The sequence below is a fragment of the Salvelinus sp. IW2-2015 genome, linkage group LG11 (genome assembly GCF_002910315.2).
Source record: "Salvelinus sp. IW2-2015 linkage group LG11, ASM291031v2, whole genome shotgun sequence".
In the NCBI taxonomy this organism is placed as follows: Eukaryota; Metazoa; Chordata; class Actinopteri; order Salmoniformes; family Salmonidae; genus Salvelinus; species Salvelinus sp. IW2-2015.
The window spans coordinates 25,715,102-25,738,469 of NC_036851.1; the positions used below are offsets into that span (position 1 = coordinate 25,715,102).

At 44.4% G+C, this 23,368-nt stretch overlaps 1 protein-coding gene and 1 long non-coding RNA gene across 2 annotated transcripts in view; both read left to right on the top strand.

Annotated features, from left to right (window-relative positions):
- Positions 1-23,368, top strand: part of LOC111970039 (ephrin type-A receptor 8-like) — a 165,440-nt gene that overhangs the window by 121,656 nt on the left and 20,416 nt on the right.
- Positions 19,320-19,724, top strand: LOC139028377 (uncharacterized). The gene is made up of 2 exons (XR_011480581.1): positions 19,320-19,453; positions 19,556-19,724. It is a non-coding gene; the product is annotated as an uncharacterized lncRNA (long non-coding RNA).

A 23,368-nucleotide genomic window follows, 5' to 3' on the forward strand; every position in this document is an offset into this window, starting at 1 on the left:
GGATGATGCAAAAGGTATGGCAATTAAGTCTGGCAGCCCAAATGATTGGCAAACATACTCCAAATTAAGAAATCATGTGAATAAACTAAATAAAAATAAAAATAAACTACACTATAAAACACAGGTAAATTATATAAAGAATGATAGTAAAAAGCTTTGCGGCACCTTAACTGACATTTTGGGGAAAAAGGTCAACTCGGCTCCTTCATTCATTGAATCAGATGGCTCATTCATCACAAAGCCCACTGACATTGCAACTACTTTAATGACTTTTTCATTGGCAAGATAAGCAAACTTAGGGATGACTTGCCAGCAACAAACACTGACACTTCACATCCAAGTATATTGGACCAAATTATGAAAGACAAGAATTGTACTTTTGAATGCCGTAAAGTCAGTGTGGAAGAAAAATATTGTTGTCTATCAACAATGACAAGCCACCGGGGTCTGACAATCTGGATGGAACATTTCTGAGGATATTATCAGACGGTATTGCCACTCCTATTTGCCACATCTTCAATTTAAGCCTACTAGAGAGCGTGTGCCCTCAGGCCTGGAGGGAAGCTAAAGTCATTCCACTACCCAAGAATAGTAAAGCGCCCTTTACTGGCTCAAATAGCTGACCAATCAGCTTGTTACCAACCCTTAGTAAACTTCTGGAAAAAATGGTATTTGACCAGATACAATGCTATTTTACAGTAAACAAATTGACAACAGAATTTCAGCATGCTTATAGGGAAGGACACTCAACAAGCACAGCACTTACACAAATTACTGATTGGCTGAGAGAAATTGATGATAAACGATTGTGGGGGCTGTCTTGTTAGACTTCAGTGCAGCTTTTGACATTATCGATCATAGTCTGCTGCTGGAAAAACGTATGTCTTATGGCTTTACACGCCCTGCTATAATGTGGATAAAGTGTTACTTGTCTAACAGAACACTGAGGGTGTTCTTTAATGGAAGCCTCTCAAATATAATCCAGTTAGAATCAGGAATTCCCCAGGGTAGCCGTTTATGCCCTTTACTTTTTTCAATTTTTACTAACGACATGCCACTGACTTTGAGTAAAGCCAGAGTGTCTATGTGTGCGATGACTCAACACTATACACGTCAGCTACTACAGCACCTGAAATGACTGCAACACTCAACAAAGAGCTGCAGTTAGTTTCAGAGTGGGTGGCAAGGAATAAGTTATCCCTAAATATTTCTGAAACTAAAAGTATTGTATTTGGAACAAAACACTCACTAAACCCTAAACCTCAACCAAAACTTGTAATAAATCATGTGGAAATTGAGCAAGTTGAGATGACTAAACTGCCTGGAGTAACCCAAGATTGTAAACTGTCATGGTCAAAACATATTGATGCAGTAGTAGCTAACATGGGGAGCAGTCTGTCTATAATGAAGCGATGCTCTGCCTTCTTAACACTATCAACAAGGCAGGTCCTACAGGCCCTAGTTTTGTCGCACCTTGACTACTGTTCAGTCATGTGATCAGGTGCCAAAAAAAAGGACTTGGGAAAATTGCAATTGGCTCAGAACAGGGCAGCATGCCCTTGGATGTACACAGAGAGCTAATATGAATAATATGCATGTCAATCTCTCCTGGCTGTAAGTGGAGGAGAGAAATTTTAAAAACAAAAAAACACCTTATGGAATAGCGGGGACTGTGAAACAACACAAACATTGGCACAGACACATGCATACACACACACACACCCGATAGCATATGCAATTTACATACACATGAATTTAGTACTGTAGATATGTGGTAGTGATGGAGTAGGGCCCTGAGGGCATGCGGTGTGTTGTGAAATCTGTGAATGTATTGTAATGTTTTTAAAATTGTATAAACTGGCTTAATTTTGCTGGGCCCCAGGAAGAGTAGGTGTTGCTTTGGCAGCAGCTAATGGGGTTCCATAATAAATATACATATAAATATAAATAAGCTGCAAGTCATTTTAAGCGGGACCATTTGGGTCAGTTATGACATTATTTTGGGTTACCCTTGATTTTATTCAGGTACTAGACTGTGTCAAATATGTCTTGAATAAACTATGCTTTCCAAGGGACCAAAAAATATCAGAGTGAAATATTTTGTTTTTCATATTTACAGTTCCTCTATAAGACTCCCCAAAGCTGTCTGTTTTTGAATTGCATTTTCCCAGCTATGTGTGTGTGGGTGTGTGTGTGCGTGTGTGTGCATGCATGCGTGTTTCGCAGCGGCTGGCAGCTCTTGTAATTTGTCACTTTTCCCTCTTAGAAAACAATTATTGGCTCTTCCAGACACTGAGGGATTGTGGGTTTGTTTGGGGCCTCTTTGACTCTCCGGTAAGCGCACATTCATCCCTGTCACTCAGAGAGAGAGAGAGAGAGAGAGGGTAGAGAGATGGAGGGGGTAGAGAGGGAGAGAGAGATGGGGGTAGAGAGGGAGAGACCGAAGGAGTGGTAGAAAGAAAAGGGAAAGAGAAAGGAGAGAAAGAGGGAGACTTTACCACATAATGTGATCATTATCTGTCAATGGGCCGCTGTAGAAAATATCACAGAGAGGCGCAGCGAGTCAACAACAAATATTTAATACGCATTTATTATTTATTAAATTTATCACACAAAGACGATCCTGGAAGGGGCCTTTTATACTGCCTGTCCTTTCATTGGCCTCCCCCGTTCCTCTGTCTCTCTCTTTCTCTCACACACACAAATGCCCCAACGCACACACACATTCGGAAAGTATTCAGACCCCTTGACTCATTCCACATTTTGTTACATTTCAGCCTTTTCCTAAAATGTATTAAATATTTTTTTTTCCTCATCAATCTACACACAATACGCCATAATGACAAAGCAAAAAGAGGTTTTTAGAAACGTTTGCAAATGCATTACATTTTAAAAACTGAAATATCACATTTACATAATATCAGACCTCAGGATAAGACCCAGATGCAGAGGAGTCTTGTTCTGAACACAGACAGTGCAGGCGGCGACGAATGCTGAGACATCAGGGACCATGGTGGGCCACCAAAAGGGTTGCTGCACGAAGACCAGGGTCCGACGGGAGCCAGGGTGGCAGGCAAGCCTGGAGGAATGAGCCCATTCCAGGACCGGAGAGCGTGCAGCCCCCAAGCTCATCCTTAACCTCCTCTGATAATCCATGCAGGAATGTGTCGAACAGGGATTCCGGGTTCCAGGCACTTGCGGCAGCCAACGTGCGGAAATCAACCGCATAGTCCGCCACACTGCGGGAGTGAAGCTGGAATAACTTCTGGGCAGTCGCTCTCCCTGACAACGGAGAATCTAAGATTTTTTTTACCTCAGCCACGAACTCCTCCAGGCCGAAACAAACGGCGAGAGCCCTCCTGGACATTAGCGTTATGAGCTTCAAGCAGTCCGAGGGGACGGAAGAGGGCTGCAGCTCGAAGACAAGGTAACATTGTGAAAGAAACCCCTGACAGGTTCCTGACCCTCCAGCGGAGAGTTCTGGAGGAGGTAAGCTGGGTTCTCGGGAAGCCGTTGTGGTGTGGAGAGATGCACTGCTGACAGCAGTGTTACTGAGGGGCTGGGAGTTTACTGTCATGGCAGGCTGCCGGACTTGATCGGACTTGATCCAGCAATGCATTCAGGGCACAGTCATGGGGTTCTGCCAAGGTATGGAATCCTCCATAAGACATTGAAGTAACTCCTTGTGTCTCCCGATGGTGGCTCCTTGGGAGGAGACGGCGTTGCGTTGCTGGTCCGAGTCTACCGGGTCAGTCATGGCCAGTTCGTACAATCAGACCTCAGGATAAGACCCAGATGCAGACAGTGTGAAATAATCAGTAATCCAAGGCAGTGTCAAGAGGTACAGAATGGCAGGCAGGCTCAGGCTCAGGGCAGGCAGAATGGTAAAAAACCGGGAGAACTAGAAAACAGGAACTAATGAGAAATAGGAGCACGGGGAAAAATGCTGGTAGGCTTGAACGAGACAATACGAACTGGCATTAGACAAACAGAAAACACAGGTATAAATGCACAGGGGTTAATGGGGGAAATGGGCGACACCTGGGGGGTGGAGACAAGCACAAGACAGGTGAATCAGATCAGGGTGTGACACATAAGTATTCAGACCCTTTACTGAGAACTTTGTTGAAGCACCCCTTGGCAGCGATTACAGCCTCTAACATTTTGGTATGACGCTACAAGCTTGGCACACCTGTATTTGGAGAGTTTCTGCCATTCTTCTCTGCAGATCCTCTCAAGCTCTGTCAGTTTGGATGGGGAGCGTCGTTGCACAGCTATTTTCAGGTCTATCTATGTTCGATCGGGTTCAAGTCCGGTCTCTGACTGGGCCACTCAAGGACATTCAGAGACTTGTCCCGAAGCCACTCCTGCATTGACTTTGCTGTGTGCTTAGGGTCGTTGTCCTGTTGGAAGGTGAACCTTCACCCCAGTCTGATGTCCTGAGCACTCTGGAGCAGGTTTTCATCTAGGATCTCTCTGTACTTTACTCCATTCATCTTTCCCTAGATCCTGACTAGTCTCCCATTCCTCCCCACAGCATGATGCTGCCACCACTATGCTTCACCCTAGGGATGGTGCCAGGTTTCCTCCAGACGTGACACTTGACATTCAGGCCAAAGAGTTCAATCTTGGTTTCATTAGACCAGATAATCTTTTTCCATTGGTCTGGGAGTCCTTTAGGTGCGTTTTGGCAAACTCCAAGCGGGTTGTTGTGCCTTTTACTGAGGAGTGGCTTCCGTCTGGCCACTCTACCATAAAGGCCTGATTGATGGAGTGCTGCAGACATGGTTGTACTTCTGGAAGGTTCTCTCATCTCCACAGAGGAACTCTGGAGCTCTGTCAGAGTGACCATTGGGTTCATGGTCACCTCCCTGACCAATTGACCTGATTGATCAGTTTGGCCGTATGGCCAGCTCTAGGAAGAGTCTTGGTGGTTCCAAACTTCTTCCATTTAAGAATGATGGAGACCACTGTGTTCTTGGGAACAATCAGTGCTTCTTGGGATCTTCAATTACCTTATAAAGACTGTTGTGTGCCTTTCCAAATCATGTCCAATCAATTGAATTTACCGCAGGTGGACTACAATCAAATTGTAGAAACATCTCAAGGATGATCAATGGAAACAGCATGCACCTAAGCTCAATTTCGAATCTCATAGCAAAGTGTCTGAATACTTGTGTAAATAGGATATTTCTGTTTTAAAATTTTAGTAAATTTGCAAAATATTCTAAAAAACTGTTTTCCCTTTGTCATTATGGGATATTGTTTCTAGATTGGTGAGGGGAAAAAATGAATCAATCCATTTTAGAATAAGGATGTAATGTAACAAATGTGGATAAAGTCAAGGGGTCTGAATACTTTCCGAATGCACTGTACATGCGCACACACTTACACAGCGGGTAGACAACTGTGTGTGCCCTACTTTTACAGGGTGATAGAGTGAAGCACCTTTGTGTCCCTGGGGTCCTTCCAGAGGGGAACATCTGAGAGTCAGCTTGAAGAGGGACATCAGAGGGGTACTACACTACTCTGCAACTTCAGTACACACATACTGTAGTAAAAGTATTCACTTGTAATTGACAGCTAGGATAGAACCGATCATTAAGGAGATGATTGTGGACTACAGGAAAAGGAGGACTGAGCACGCCCCCATTCTCACCGACGGGGCTGTAGTGGAGCAGGTTGACGGCTTCAAATTCCTTGGTGTCCACATCACCAACAAACTATCATGGTCCAAACACACCAAGACAGACGTGAAAAAAAAACTATTCCCCGTCAGGAGACTGAAAATATTTTGCATGGGTCCCCAGATCCTCAAAAAGTTCTACAGCTGCACCATCGAGAGCATCCTGACTGGTTGCATCACTGCCTGATATGGCAACTGCTCTGCATCTGACCGCAAGGCACTACAGAGTAGAGGTCGACCGATTAATCAGGAATGGCCGATTAATTAGGGCCGATTTCAAGTTTTCATAACAATCGGAAATCGGTATTTTTGGACACCAATTTGGCCGATTTTTTTTATTTATAATTTTTTTTCTTTTTTTTACACCTTTATTTATCTGGGCAAGTCAGTTAAGAACACATTCTTATTTTTAATGACGGCCTAGGAACGGTGGGTTAACTGCCTTGTTCAGGGGCAGAACGACAGATTTTTAAATTGTCAGCTCGGGGATTCAATCTTGCAACCTTGCGGTTAAGATCTGACATGGAAATGGGCTTCCATGTCTCTTTCTTGCCTGCCTGCTTCTTAGCTCCGTACTTATTAGTGTTCAACACCAGGGAATCAACAACTGCCGAGGTGAAAAACAACTGAAAATGTTGTATGGGGCTGTACTTTGAGTTCATGTCCAGCTGAGGTCCTGGTGGCCTTTTCGGTCTGAATATTGGAGGTGGTGGGGCCACATCCTCCTCCAGCACAGAGTGCTAGTCCAACGCTCTAACCACCTGCCTTACATTGCACTCCAAGAGGAGCCTGCCTGTTACGCGAATGCAGTAAGAAGCCAAGGAAAGTTGCTAGCTAGCATTAAACTTATCTTATAAAAAACAATCAATCAATCATAATCACTAGTTAACTACACATGGTTGATGATATTACTAGTTTATCTAGCATGTCCTGCGTTGCATATAATCGTTGCGGTGCGCATTCGCGAAAAAGGACTGTCGTTGCTCCAACGTGTACCTAACCATAAACATCAATGCCTTTCTTAAAATCAATACACAAGTATATATTTTTAAACCTGCATATTTAGTTAATTTTGCCTGCTAACATGAATTTCTTTTAACTAGGGAAATTGTGTCACTTCTCTTGCAACAGAGTCAGGGTATATGCAGCAGTTTGGGCCACCTGGCTCGTTGCAAACTGTGTGAAGAGTATTTCTTCCTAACAAAGACAGCCAACTTCGCCAAACGGGGGATGATTTAACCAAAGCACATTTGCGAAAAAAGCACAATCGTTGCACGACTGTACCTAACCATAAACATCAATGCCTTTCTCATTAAAATCAATACACAGAAGTATATATTTTTAAACCTGCATATTTAGCTAAAAGAAATCCAGGTTAGCAGGCAATATTAATCAGGTGAAATTGTGTCACTTCTCTTGCGTTCATTGCACGCAGAGTCAGGGTATATGCAACAGTTTGAGCCGCCCCTAAACTCGTTGCGAACTAATTTGCCAGAATTTTACGTAATTATTACATAACATTGAAGGTTGTGCAATGTAACAGGAATATTTAGACTTATGGATGCCACCCGTTAGATAAAATACGGAACGGTTCCGTATTTCACTGAAAGAATAAACGTTTTGTTTTCGAGATGATAGTTTCCGGATTCGACCATATTAATGACCTATGGCTCGTATTTCTGGGTGTTATTATGTTATAATTAAGTCTATGATTTGATAGAGCAGTATGACTGAGCGATGGTAGGCAGCAGCAGGCTCGTAAGCATTCATTCAAACAGCACTTTCATGCATTTTGCCAGCAGCTCTTTGCAATGCTACAAGCATTGCGCTGTTTATGACTTCAAGCCTATCAACTCCCAAGATTAGGCTGGTGTAACCAATGTAAAATGGCTAGCTAGTTAGTGGGGTGCGTGCTAATAGCGTTTCAAACGTCACTCGCTCTGAGACTTGTTCCCCTTGCTCTGCATGGGTAACGCTGCTTCGAGGGTGGCTGTTGTCGATGTGTTCCTGGTTCGAGCCCAGGTAGGAGCGAGGAGAGGGGCGGAAGCTATATTGTTACACTGGCAATACTAAAGTGCCTATAAGAACATCCAATAGTCAAAGGTATATGAAATACAAATCATATAGAGAGATATAGTTCTATAAATTCTCTAATAACTACAACCTAAAACTTCTTACCTGGGAATATTGAAGACTCATGTTAAAAGGAACCACCAGCTTTCATATGTTCTCATGTTCTGAGAAAGGACCTTAAACGTTAGCTTTCTTACATGGCACATATTGCACTTTTACTTTCTTCTCCAACACTTTGTTTTTGCATTATTTAAACCAAATTGAACATGTTTCATTATTTATTTGAGGCTAAATTGATTTTATTGATGTATTATATTAAGTTAAAATAAGTGTTCATTCAGTATTGTTGTAATTGTCATTATTACAAATACATTTTTAAAAAATTGGCCGATTAATCAGTATCGGCTTGTTTATGTCCTCCAATAATCGGTATCGGTATCGGCATTGAAAAATCATAATCGGTCGACCTCTACTACCGAGGGTAGTGCGTACGGCCCAGTGTATCACTGGGGCCAAGCTTCCTGCCATCCAGGACCTCTATACTAGGGGGTGTCAGAAGAAGGCCTAAAAATTGTCTAAGACTCCAGCCACCCTAGTCATAGACTGTTCTCTCTGCTACCGCCAAGTCTAGGTCCAAAAGGCTTCTGAACATCTTCTATCTCCAAGCCATAAGACTCCTGAACATACTCCTGAACGGCTACCCAGACTATTTGCATTGTCGTCGTTCCCCACCCCTTCTTTTACGCTGCTGCTACTCTGTTTATTATCTATGCATAGTCACTTTACCTCTACCTACATGTACATATTACCTCGACAAACCTGTACCCCCGCACATTGACTCTGTACCGGTACCCCCTGTATATAGCCTTGCTTCTGTTGTTTTACTGCTGCTCTTTAATTAGTTGTTATTTTTCTATTTTAATTTTACATTTTTTACTAATATATATGTTTTACTTAACACTTATTTTTCTTAAGGGTGTCACGTTCGTCATAACGATGAGACCGAGGCGCAGCGGGATTTGAATACATTCTTCTTTAATAAACAAATAAACACTTGTCACGTTCCTGACCTGTTTTCCGTTGTTTTTTGTATTTGTTTAGTATGGTCAGGGCGTGAGCTGGGTGGGTAGTCTATGTTATGTGTTTCTATGTTGGGTTCAATGTGTTGCCTTATATGGTTCTCAATTAGGGGCAGGTGTTTGACGTTTCCTCTGATTGAGAACCATATTAAGGTAGGCTGTTCCACACGGGACTGTATCGTTTGTTCTAGTCTGTACCTGTTTGTGCGTTCTTCGTGTTTATGTATGTTCATATGTTCAGGTCGGTCTACGTCGTTTTTTGTTTTGTAATTTCTCTAGTGTGTTACGTGTTCGTCTGGCTTTAATAAAGCATTCATGTCTTCATACCTCGCTGCGTTTTGGTCCGATCCCTACACCTCCTCTTCAGACTAAGAGGGGGAAATCAGCCGTTACAACACTAAACAAACTAACAAAAACAACAAAACGAACGTGAAGCTATTTAAACCGAGTGCTAACATGCAACTACACATAGACAACTACCCACAAATTCAGGTGGGAAAAGGCAACCTAAGTATGGTTCTCAATCAGAGACAACGATAGACAGCTGCCTCTGAGAACCACACCCGGCCAAACACACAGAAATACAAATCATAGAAAAAGGAATATAGAATGCCCACCCAAATCACACCCTGACCAAACCAAAATAGAGACATAAAAAGCTCTCTACGCTCAGTGCGTGACAAAGGGCTTGTAAATAAGCATTTCTGTAACGGCAGCCTTCCTTCTCTTCAAGAGAAGAGGAGGTGTAGCAGGGATCGGACCAACACGCAGTGTAGCCAGTGCTCAACATGTTTAATTAAATGATTAACAGAGAACACTTACAAATACAAAATAACAAAAAGTGGCAAACCGATACAGTCCTAGCTGGTGCAGAGAAAACACAGAGACAGGAAACAACCACCCACAAACCCCAACACAAAACAAGCCACCTATATATGATTCCCAATCAGAGACAACACAAAACATCTGCCTCTGATTGAGAACCATATTAGACCAAACATAGAAACAGACAAACTAGACACACAACATAGAATGCCCACCCAGCTCACGTCCTGACCAACACTAAAACAAGCAAAACACACAAGAACTATGGTCAGAACGTGACAGGACCCCCCTCCTGAGGTGCGGACTCCGAACGCACCCCCTAAAACTCTAGGGGAGGTTCTGGGTGGGCATCTGTCCGCGGTGGCGGCTCCGGCGCTGGACGAGGACACCACTCCACCACTGTCTTTGTCCCCCTCCTTAGCGTCCTTTGAGTGGCGACCCTCGCCACCGACCTTGGCCTAGGAACCCTCACAAAAGGCCCCATCAGACTGAGGAGACAGCTCCGAACCGAGAGCACAAGAACTATGGTCAGAACGTGACAATTTCACTGTATTCGGTGCATGTGACAAAGAAAAATGTTGATTTGATTTGAAATGAGGTAAAAGATAAAAATACAAATAATTAGGTGAGAACTTCATTACTCTCTGGCTCAGGTCCACTTCATCAAATGTACTTATAAAGCCCTTTTTACATCAGCAGATGTCACAAAGTGTTTATACAGAAACCCAACCTTAAACCCCAAATAGCAAGCAATACAGATGTAGATGGCTAGGAAAAACTCCCTAGAAAGACGGGAACCTAGGAAAAGCAGAGCAGTGGGTGCGAAGGGGGGTTGCTGTGGGTTTATTTAAGATACTCTTTGAAGAGGTAAGGTTTTCGGAGAGTGGGCAGGGACTGATGTCCTAGCTTCAGGGGGAAACTGGTTCCACCATTGGGGTGCCAGGACAGAGAAGAGCTTGGACTGGGCTGAGCGGGAGCTGCACTCCCGTAGAGGTAGGAGGGCCAAGAGACCAGAGGTGGCAAAACTGAGTGCTCGGGTTTGTAACGCCCAGCACAGGAGATGAGAAGCAGGTACAGGGAGTGATCCATTAAATGTAGACGGACATGCAACGGAACAGGAACAGCATCTGGACATAAACACGACACGACAAACAGTGCTACTACAGGGAACAACACAGAGGAGCAGACATATATGCAGGGGCAATCAATAAAGTGAGGGAGTCCAGGTGAGTCCAAAGAGCGCAGCTGCGCGTAATGATGGTAACAGGTGAGTATAATGACAGGTAGCCTGGCACCCCCTCGAGCGCCAGGGAGGGGGAGCGGGAGCAGGTGTGACAGGGTTGGGGTGTAGGGTTTGAGCATAGCCTGAAGGTAGTGATACACACATACATACAGTATGATCTCATTTTCTCAAGTGGCTGTCAACATCTCCACCATAATGTGAACTCCCACGAAGGAAATTATTATTTCATCAATTCATTGTCATTGTTTAATCATAAACTGATCAAATATCATTAGTTTGGTTAGAACTGTTCAACTCTCAACACTAAACTCACTCACGCAAAAACACAGTTAAGCAAACACTCACTTTCTCTCTCACACCATATACCACACACCACACACACACACACACCACACACACCACACACACACACACACACACACACACACACACACACACCACCACAACACACACACCACACACCACACACACACACAACACACACAACACACACACACACATCATAGACATGCCAATAACAATTTGTGCTGTGCCCCATTGGTCAGTTTGGGTTGTGCAAAACAGCAAGAAAACAAAAAACAGCAACAACAACAATCACTATCGTAACTGATAACCGCAGCAGCTGCTGGCAGCGAGAGGAGAGAAGAAGGGATTGGGAGGGTACGTGTGTGTGTGTTTGTGTGGGGAATGTTGATTTTGCCAGGACTAATTAGCCGTCTTTGTTTGTTGGTCTGGTCCTGATGCTTTCTTCTGGCCAACATAATAAACTGGGATTAGAGGAGAGGCCATTATTAAAAGCCTTCTCTCACTTCTGGGCCATTGTAACATAGGCAGTGTAAGTGAGGTGGGGGAGGAGGAGGAAGAGGGAAAGGGAGAGAGAGCAGCGAATAGAATTAATCATATCTGGACCAGACGAGGCAGCATCGTGTCACTCAAACTTTCCCCCAACTCTCCACTCTGATTGGTCAGACGGATACCTCCACAGCAGGTACAGGCGGCTAGAATTCACATCATGGCACAAAGCAACAGAGCTTACTCAGTGTGCTGACACCACACAAACCCACGCTGATGTGTCTTCCTTCCCTTTCCTCTCTCCCCCCTCACAAACACAATACAACAGCACGTGCTCACACACCCCTCTTGGAAAGTCAACCACTCTGGTTCTTGTAACTATAGACCACCAACGATTCAAGTATTAAAACCATAGTGAACCATTCTCTGGTGGGACGTCTGAGCAGATTGATATCCAGCTGTTATCTAGTAGATAGTTGCTCAGGTACGCTTGTGTCGTGTTCAGTCGTGGTCTGATATACAGTGAATGCAATATTGTCAGCGAGCTGTGTTTTGTCGCTGTACTGTGCATTGCATGATCATGTATGTTGTCTATTGACATAGGTATGCGTTTATTCGCCACAGGCACCTGTACCTTCGACTTCAGTTGCAGGCGCAGTCATTCACTACAGCCCAATTGAGTGGCGAATCTATGGCGCGGAGCGCACACACAGTTCACACACACACACACACGGACAGATGGAGACAGACACACCTAGGCCCACACTCAGAGCCACACACACACACAGGTTGTAAAAAAGTGGCTGGTAGTGGGTGAGTTATTAATGAAGTGTGTGCCACCTCTGGCCTACACAACACTGTCCACCCATGCCCACGTACAGGCCCGAGCTTAACAACTACAGTGTAAAGACATGAATACAAGACAGGAGATCACTGATACACTGAGGCACTGCCAGCCAGTCTGGGTCTGGGGGGAGTTAGAGGACTTTATTAAATTATTTCCTGCTCTGACTTTACCGTTTTGAGTTAAACTGATGGGAGCACAGGAGCTGTCTCCTCTTTCAGACCCCTGCCTGCTGAAATGGCCTGCGTGAGTGTGTGCTGAAATATCATCACAGAAATGGAGGGTGACATTTTGACAACCACTGTCACCATATCACTTTGAATATTCCCTGTAGCCATTTTCAAAACAAGGTTGGGTTGCAACAGGTACACATTGCCCTTCATGGACAATGAAAGAAGTATTGAGTTGAGTTAATTATTGCCGTGCAATGACATGTTTTGAAATACATGGTTGTACTGTACTGCACGTACTCCTGTAGCAGCTAGATGGTCTTTACCATTCGGCCATCAGATTTGCCACCAATGCTCCTTATAGGCACATCACTGTACTCTATACTCCTCTGTAAACTGGTCATCTCTGTAAACCCGTCACAAGACCCACTGGTTGATGCTTATTTATAAATCCCTCTTAGGCCTCAATCCGCCCTATCTGAGATACTAACTGCAGCCCTCATCCTCCACATACAACACCTGTTCTGCCAGTCACATTCTTTGAGTAGCTTGGATGAATAAGGTGCCCAGAGTAAACTGCCTGCTACTCAGGCCCAAAATCTAGAATATGCATATAATTAGTAGATTTGGATAGAAAACACTCTGAAGTTTCAAAAACTGTTTGAATGATGTCTGAGTATAACAGAACTCATATGGCAGGCAAAAACCAGAGAAAAAATCCAACCAGGAAGTGGGAAATCTGAGGTTTGTAGGTTTTCAAGTCTTTGCCTATCCAATATACAGTGTCTATGGGGTCATATTGCACTTCCTAGGGCTTCCACTAGATGTCAACAGTCTTTAAAACCTTGTTTCAAGCTTCTACTATGAAGGGGGAGCGAATAAGAGCTGTTTGACTAAGAGGTCTGGCAAAATGCCATGAGCTAAGTCATGCGCGCGGCCGTGAGAGCGAGCTCTGTTCCTTTTCATTTCTAAAGACAAAGGAATTGTCCGGTTGAAACATTATTGAAGATTTATGATAAAAACATCCTAAAGATTGATTCTATACATCGTTTGACATGTTTCTACGAACTGTAATATAACTTTTTTGACTTTCTGTCTGAACTAATTGCTCGCGCATTGTGCATTTGGATTACTGGGCTAAACGCGCGAACAAAAAAGGGGTATTTGGACATAAATGATGGACTTTATCGAACAAAACAAACATTTATTGTGGAACTGGGATTCCTGGGAGTGCATTCCGATGAAGATCATCAAAGGTAACTCAGACCAGAGATATCTATCAACTATGCCAGTGCTTTTAGAGACTGTCGATTTAATATGAATTAATAAATATAACTTGTTATGCTCAGTAGAGGCAGCTGTGATAGGTACAGGATTCTTGTCTTTGTACCATCTCTCACAGCCCACTTTGTCCTTTTGAATTAAATAAATGAAAACACTTGATTAATTTCCTCTCTGATACTTCACAGTGAATCATGAAACAGACTCAAAAGTGGAGACAAGGCTCCTCTCTCACGTTCTCTCTCACTCCCTCTCCTATTTGCCTGCTGTGTGCTTTACACACATTCGTCAACTTTCTCCCTACATTTCTGTGAAGGTCTCCTTTTTTGTCTGGTATTTTCCTCTCTCTCTCTTCGTCTCACCCTTTCTTTCTGACTGTCCTCAGCTCTTACTCTTTCTTTGTATCACTCTCTCGCTCCTCTAACCTCTTTTCCCTTTTTCTCTTTCTTCCTCTCCTTTTGACCCCCCTCTCCCCTCTGTCTCTCCGCTCTGTTCCATCAGACACGGTTAGATGGTGACAGCCATTCAATTGGATAATTAACACCAGTTTAATGCTTGTTACCCACAATGCATTTGTCTCGTTTGATTTGTAATTATGAGGCGTTTTCAAAGGATAACATGTTTAGATCTGTGTAGCGCTCTCTTTGTGGTGGCTTTATCAGTGCCATTGATTTAAACCTACAGGGAAAGCAGGAGTTATATGACGGTCTATTATCATAAATTACTGTACTCTACTTGCCTGTGTATCAGATTATGTCTGTTCATTTCCTCGAAATAGAAATAGAATAAAATCTATTGTATTTGCACATCTTCCTTTTGGAGGTTTGCGTTTTTTTCTAAGCTGTTTGTTTAAATATGTTCCTGACTGTTTGTTGTACTTAGGTCATTTAATTAGCCGGTAAAGTGACTATAAAGACATATTACGGTCAAATTCCAGCCTCTGGGATAAAAAAATATGTTCTACTTGTACAACTTCAGATGTGTCATTTGTCTCCAGGGGAATGCAAAGCACTTGGTGAAATGAAGTCATGCTCTGGTGTCAGAGTACTGTTGCCCCGATCTCTTCTAACATTGTTTTAATAGTGTTGGTTTTGTTTTGTTTTCCATCCACAATGCAATTTCACCACCTGAAATGTAATTCCACCACCTGCATGTACAGGTAACTGCCAAAATAAAGGAAACACCCAGAAAAAGTGTCTAATAGGGTGTTGAGACACCAAGAGCTGCCAGAACAGCTTCAATGTACCTTGGCATAGATTCTACAAATGTCTGGAACTCTATTGGAGGGATGCGACACCCTTCTATCACGATAAATTCTATTATTTGTTGTTTTGTTAATGGTGGTGGAAAACAGTTACATAATTTAATTGTATCTGGTCTAAGGTCTAACGTTTATATCCAATGATAAACCATTGAATTAATTAGCCGACTGTCTAATATCAGGACAAAGTTAGTGTGAATGTTTTAAATTTAAATAAGGAGATATGGTTCAAGTTAGACACACAGTTTACTTTTTATCCAGAATACCTTCAGAATTATCTTGTGCTGTCTCCAGTTACATTCATATTTTAATGAAATGGTCACAGCTTCTTCGTCCTTTACTGACCCCTGTTGAGAAAAAACAATCCCATCCACCCATTCTCTATCATTCCTCAACAACCCATCCCTCCATCCACCACTCTGTCCACAGTCTTCCAGCTCTGAGATCATGTACATAGACACAGTCAGTCAGTCAATCAAAGACGTATCTAAATTGAAAGCAGGACATGTCATTTGAGACAACAACTGTGTTTCAAATGACTCAATCTATTCCATATAGTGCAATACAGTACTTATGGCAAGAGCCGTAGAGGGTGTAGTGTATAACGCTAAAGCCTCAAGCATTGGGTCAGATTAGTAACTCAGATAGTGGGACACAACCTTGTCTAGGAGTTTGTAGAGATTCACACCAGACTAACTCTAACCCATTTCCACCTGACTTTACTGACAAAGTTATCTATCACTCCTACCAGAACGGCAGTTCTACCTGCTTATTATTGACCGTTGTTTTGTCCCTGTAGAGAACTATAAAAGTGTGTGTGCATGTGCCTGTGCCTGGCTAGATTTCTTTGAGTTAGGCCACACTAGCTTTTTACTAACTGAATGCTGTCTATAGCTATGTATGTTAGTATAGTCCAGGTGATATGTGCCAAATTTTAGATGCCGTTCATTTTTTTATAAAAGCATGAAACTTGGTACACTTGTACAGTTTGGGATCCTGAACATTTTCAGAAAGGGAGCCATTGCAAAAACGCCTCCTGGTGGCTGTGGTGGACATTTTTCTATTCCTGATGTTTGATGATCAAAGATTACAATGGTGCCATGTACAACATCATAAACTATTCAGGTTATTATATAATGGTGGACCGCCATGGAAGGAAATGTCTGTCTGTGGCATAGAGAGCCATAGTGGTCTGCTACTGTCTTCTTGCCCCTGGTTGTGAAAGTGGATACTGTGTGTAAATTCACAGAACACAGGAAGGGCATTTGATTTCTCTGGACCCAGGGACTTCAAGGGGTGATTTCATTTGCAGGTATGTACCTCAAGTGCTTGCTGGTCCCAAATGCCACCCACCACTCCTCAAATTATATTTCAGAAGGGAACATTTTCAGTTTCGAGCAATTCACAATTCTCCTTTATGATTGCACTAGCAGTCAATAAAACAGAAATCAAACTCATTTTGCATCACATCAAAATCAATGACTACAAATTGCATTTATTTAGTGCTTTTCACAACAACAATTGTCAGAAAGTGCTTTACATTAACCCGCCTAAACCCCCAAAGAGCAATCAGCAGCTGCACTATGTGGCAAGATAAAGAAAAGATGGAAGGAGCCTTCTTTAGCCGTACAGAGAAGATGGTTGGAGTGCAAGCTGTAAACTTTGGCAAGAAAGTACAGTAGAGTATATCTGACAACCAGACATTTAGATAAGACAAGTCATAATAAGTTAATGGCATGGATGACCAACAAGGTCATAGTAGATCAGAGTGTACAAGACCCTAGTCTGAGAGTTGTCCACATATGCGGACATAGATCTAATATTCTATATACTTATTCAATCCACGTCATCCCAAAATTTGTCTATATGTGGGCTTCTCTTGATGTGTTGTGTGAAATATTTGCAAACGGTTTTCTTGTACTGCTCATTGTTATGTATTTTGTTCAGCCAGAAGATGCAGCATATTCTCCTGAGACATCCACTGCTGAAAGACTTAATCCGTCTCATGTCGTTCTTGACAACACGCCAGTAATCCAAACCATACAATAGAACCGATTTGACATTGCTGTTATGTAGGTGGATATTTGTTTTGAGGCTGCTCTGCTCAGACCACCAGATGGGATGAGTTGGGCAAATGCACAATGTGGGGTTTTTGGCTAAGTTTAGAGATCTTCCAGCTGGGAGAACAGGCTCCACTGAATACCTCTGGGTTTATATGATGTGGTTTTGGTCATGATGCAGTCAATGGTAATAAGGAAGAGGATCTGAGAGATGAAGGAACACTGTCTCCCTCCAGACTGCACAGTGAACCACTCAGACTTGCGCAATCTGTGTGCGCAACCAATACACTTTGATTTGATATGATTTGATTTCATAATGACGTTGCATTCGAAGTGGTCGAAAATGTTCCCTATGATTGTCACAATCTTGAATAGTATATAGATCTTCCAGGAAGTGTCACCACTACCAAATGCCTTGAAGTCTATGAAGTGAGAATGGGGAAGTCAGTGGACGATACGTCCTTGTACAAATCAGAATCATGCTTGCTTTGCCTTAGCTTGGTGTCAATGGCTGACGCCATACATTTTAGGTGATGCTGAATCAAAAGTAGCTGATGGCATTACCCCCAAACCGAGCTTCACTTTCCAGAATAAAAATAAATGTATCAAATCAACAACAGACATAATTGTGTACATTGTCAGACACAGTGATTTAATTGTATTTCTTCTTACACACATTCACCAATATATCATATTCTGAACTGTTTATTGTGTTGTACTTGGCGTTATTGTAATTCTTTACCATCAAAACATAGCTGTAGACGTCACCTTTTCTGTGTTATGTTTGGTTCAGCAGATGTGAAGGAAAATGCATTGTCCTGCTACTGTACAGTATAAGGTGGGAAATAAAAATGGTCGCCACAACCGCCAAGAGGAGTTTTTGCGATGGCTCCCTTTCTGAAAATGTACAGGACCCAAAACTGTACAAGTTTCATGCTTTTATGAAAAAGTTAACAGAATTTTCAAACATCACCTGGACTAGTAAGAAAATAGCAATATGTGACCTTTTGCCAGCAGACCAGGTTGCACTCAAGACTCCTCCACTCCCGTTCCCCCTCAGTCTCCTCACGTGTGTAGGAATGATTTGCTTTTCCAACTCCTCTTTCTATACCGTGTTGTTTATTTATCCACTTATTCTGAGAATAAATCAAGGTCAGCACACAAAGCCAACACATAGCCACTAAGATTCATTGTAATGCAAATACTCCTGCATCTGGAACACTAGGCTGACAGACACTGACATGCCAAACAATACACAATACAAACACACACAAACACACACATAGAGTGCGCTGTCTGGTCTCTCCACTCTTGTTCTCCCGCTCTTCTCTCTCTCATTTCCTCTCTCTATTCAGTGTGTCAGACCAGAGTGAATCAGGATTGAAAGATCATACATCAGGGGTTATCTAAGGCACTGCATCTCAGTGCAAGATGCATCAGTACAGTCCCTGGTTCGAATCCAGGCTGTATCACATCCGGCCGTGATTGGGTGTCCCATAGGGCGGCCCACAATTGGCCCAGCATCGTCCGGGTTTGGCCGGGGTAGGCCGTCATTGTAAATAAGAATTTGTTATTAACTGACTTGCCTTTTTAAATAAAGGTGAAATTTAAAAAAAATCTATTCTCCCATGCAGTGGGGAGAAAAAGTATTTGATACACTGCCGATTTTGCAGGTTTTCCTACTTACAAAGCATGTAGAGGTCTGTAATTTTTATCATAGGTACACTTCAACTGTGAGAGACGGAATCTAAAATCAATCAAAAATCCAGAAAATCACATTGTATGATTTTTAAGTAATTMATTTGCATTTTATTGCATGACATAAGTATTTGATCACCTACCAACCAGTAAGAATTCCAGCTCTCACAGACATGTTCGTTTTTCTTTAAGAAGCCCTCCTGTTGTCACGAATCCCGCTTCCTGAGTCTGTTTTTGCCTGTGTTCTGTCCTGGAGTGTTTTTTCCGGTGTCCTGGAACACACCCTGTCTGGTTGCCGGGYGACGTAGCTAGTTGGAGGATCTCTGAGTACCCGCACCTGTATCCCATCAGCTATCTGCACACCTGGTCCTGATCATCACCCCTCCACTTCATAAGCGCTGACCTGACATCCATTCCCTGCCGGATCGTTAGCCATGAACAGTATGTTGTGCCAGCGTATCAGCCTCCAGTTTGATAGAGTTTGTTTTGTTGTTTTGTACGTCTTGCTTGCCTTGAACTTACCTCTGTTTTTTCTGTTTACAGTCATTCACCCGGAACACTCATCCCATCCCTACCTGGTCGTCGGTGACTTCAGTTACTTCCTTGGATCTGCTTACTCAATTCCATCAACTCACCTCCGCTGCCCGCTCCGCTACTTGGATTTTTCTATCACTACATTTAAACTTGTAAATAAATACTCACCTTCGTCTTACTCTCCTTGTCCTGGTCTGCTTCTGGGTTCTACTTTAGAGAACCGTGACAGAACGATACGGCCAGGAATGAACCCAGCGGACCTGGACTCCGTTCGACATGCCATTACCCATCAGGGGAAGATATTGGGACAACACAGCACGGCGCTACAGGAGATAGCGATTTCAGTCCAGAACTTCTCTGCTAGCTTGGCGAGTATCCAGGATCAGCTCAGTTTGCCGGCGGATTCTCCACCACCTGTTTCACCCCTCTCACCTGCCGCTTCTGGAGCGGTTTCCTTCCGTGAGCCCAAGGTACCGACGCCTGATAAATACGAAGGGGATTTGGGAAGATGCCGTTCATTTCTTATGCAGTGTGGTTTAGTGTTTGATCTGCAGCCCCACTCTTACGCCACAGACAAGGCTAGGATACTTTGTTATTGAATTGCTGCGTGGTAGAGCTTTGGAATGGGCTTCAGCTGTTTGGGAACAACAGGACACCTGCATGGCGTCATACCAGGAGTTCACGGCAGAGATGAGAAAGCTTTTTGACCATCCAGTCCGAGGTAAGGACGCAGCTAAGCGGTTGTTCTCTCTTCGCCAAGGAGCTCGTTACGTGGCAGACTTTGTGATTGAGTTCCGGACATTGGCTGGAGAGTGGGTGAATGAGGAGGCACTACAAGCGGCTTTTTACCAGGGTTGTCGGAGCAACTCAAGGATTGAGCTATCTCCTATCCGGAGCCTTGTGACCTGGACAGTTTGGTCGCATTATCTATTAGGGTGGATAACAGAGTTCGAGAGAGAAGGAGGGAGAAGCAGTGGGTCCGGTCCAATCAATCAGCTACTCGGTTACCATTCGGGTCAGGAGGTGGACCAGAAGGTGTTAATCATGTTTCCTCACACGGGATTAGTGGAGGAGTCCTGCCGCCAGATCCTGAACCTATGCAAGTGGGGCAGCACGGGTTAACTAAGGACGAGCGCCAACGTAGACGTGAGACCAACAGCTGCCGCTACTGTGGTAGCTCGGGACATTACATCTCCGTTTGTCCTCAGCGCCCGTTATACTGCTCGGCTCGTTAAGTTTGGGAGGTTTGTTAGCGAGCCAGTTTCAACCTCTCAAGAGCCCTGTCAGACCTCGTTTTCCTGCTACCCTCATAAATAAGAATCAGAGTTTAGCGATTAACGCTTTCATCGATTCAGGTGCCGATGACAGCTTCATTGATGCCGACTTAGTGGAACAGCTGGGGCTTTCCAAGGAGCAATTACCGGAAGCCATTGAAGCAACCACTCTGAATGGCAGTAGTCTGGCACGGATCACTATGAGGACTGAACCGGTTAAGATGTTGTTGTCGGGGAATCATTCAGAGGTTATTTCTTTTTTCATTTTGCCTTCCCCCCATGTTCCTCTGGTTCTTGGATACCCCTGGCTAAGAGAACACAATCCCTCGTTCGATTGGGTGACTGGAAAGGTAACTAGTTGGAGCATTGAGTGCCATGCTAACTGCCTCAGGACTGCCTGTTCTCATGCTGTCCCCAGTCGGGTCAGTGAGTCTGCTCCTCCTGATTTGTCCCTGGTTCCTGAAACATATCACAAGTTGGGTGAGGTGTTCAGTAAGCAGAAGGCTCAGTCACTTCCTCCCCACCGACCTTATGATTGTACGATTAATCTGTTCCCTGGAGCTGCCTTTCCCAAGGGACGGTTATACAGTATCTCTCGACCTGAGCGGGAAGCCCTGGAGACCTACATAAAGGAGTCTCTTGCTGCAGGTCTCATTCGTCCCTCGTCATCACCCCTGGGAGCTGGATTTTTTTGTGTGAGTAAGAAGGATGGCTCTCTTCGACCGTGTATTGATTATCGGGGGTTGAATGATATTACGGTCAAGAACAAGTACCCCCTGCCCTTGATGAGCTCCGCTTTCGATTCTTTACAGGGTGCTACTGTGTTTACGAAGCTTGATCTACGCAATGCGTATCATCTGGTTCGGATCAAAGAGGGGGACGAGTGGTTGACTGGGTTCAATACACCTATGGGACATTTCGAGTACCAGGTGATGCCGTTTGGACTTTCCAAAGCTCCAGCAGTGTTCCAGAGTTTGGTGAATGACGTGCTGAGGGATATGATCGGTCTGTTTGTGTTCGTTTACCTGGATGACATCCTGATTTTCTCCAAGGAGCTTTCCAGCCACATCCAGCATGTTAAGCAGGTCCTGCAGCGGTTATTGGAGAACCGTCTGTTTGTGAAGGCAGAGAAGTGTGATTTTCACGCCCACACTACATCCTTCCTCGGGTACATCATCTCCAGGGGTGAGATCAAGATGGACCAAGCGAAGGTTCGGGCGGTTCGGGATTGGGCCCGGCCCGGCACGAGATTGCAGCTCCAGAGATTCCTGGGATTTGCGAACTTCTATCGGAGGTTTATCCGTGATTACAGCCGGGTGGCCGCCCCTTTAACTGCTCTGACGTCTTGCACCAGAATTTTCTGTTGGACTCCTGAGGCAGACCGAGCATTTCTGAACTTGAAGAGCCGATTCACCAACGCCCCGATTCTCTCTCAACCTGACACTTCCCGTCAGTTTGTTGTTGAGGTGGACGCATCTGATGTGGGGGTGGGCGCCATCCTGTCCCAGCATAGCTCCACTGACGGTAAACTCCATCCCTGCGCCTTCTACTCTTGTCGTCTTTCACCAGCTGAGAGAAACTACGATGTGGGTAAMCGGGAGCTTCTCGCTGTGAAGCTTGCCTTGGAGGAGTGGCGTCACTGGTTGGAGGGAGCGGAGCAACCGTTTGTGGTCTGGACTGACCACAAGAATCTGGCTTACGTGCAATCGGCTAAACGTCTCAACTCCCGTCAGGCCAGGTGGGCTTTGTTTTTTGGACGCTTCAATTTTTCCCTGACGTTCCGACCTGGGTCGAAGAACGGCAAGGCGGACGCCTTGTCCCGGATGTTCTCCAAGACGGAGGAGAGTGGGGCCAAGACTGAGACGATTATTCCCCAGAACCTTGTCGTGGGAGCCGTTACATGGAGGATTGAGGAGGATGTGATGGCGGCCCTTCGGACGCAGCCCGGCCCCGGTAACGGTCCAACCGGTCGGTTGTTCGTGCCTGAGTCGGTCCGTTCTGATGTCCTTCAGTGGTCCCACGCCAGCAAGATAGCTTGTCACCCTGGCGTTGCCCGGACTATGGCGCTACTGCGCAGACGATTTTGGTGGCCTGCCATGGGAGAAGATACCCGGAGGTTTGTTGCCGCTTGTCCTGTTTGTGCGCAGAATAAAAGTACCAATCAGCCCAGCTCTGGGCTTCTTCACCCCCTACCTATTCCCCGGCGACCTTGGTCGCATCTGGCCCTGGACTTTGTCACAGGGTTGCCCTCTTCTGTTGGGAACACGGTCATTCTGACCATTGTGGACAGATTCAGTAAGTTCGCTCACTTTGTCCCCATCTCCAAGCTTCCATCTGCCACTGAGACGTCCGAGATCCTTGTTAGGGAGGTTTTCAGGGTCCACGGATTGCCCAGTGACATTGTTTCTGACCGTGGTCCTCAGTTTACCTCTGCTGTCTGGAGATCTTTCTGTTTGGCCATTGGAGCTACAGTCAGTCTCACATCTGGTTTTCACCCCCAATCTAATGGTCAGGCGGAGAGAGCCAACCAGAAGATGGAGTCCACGCT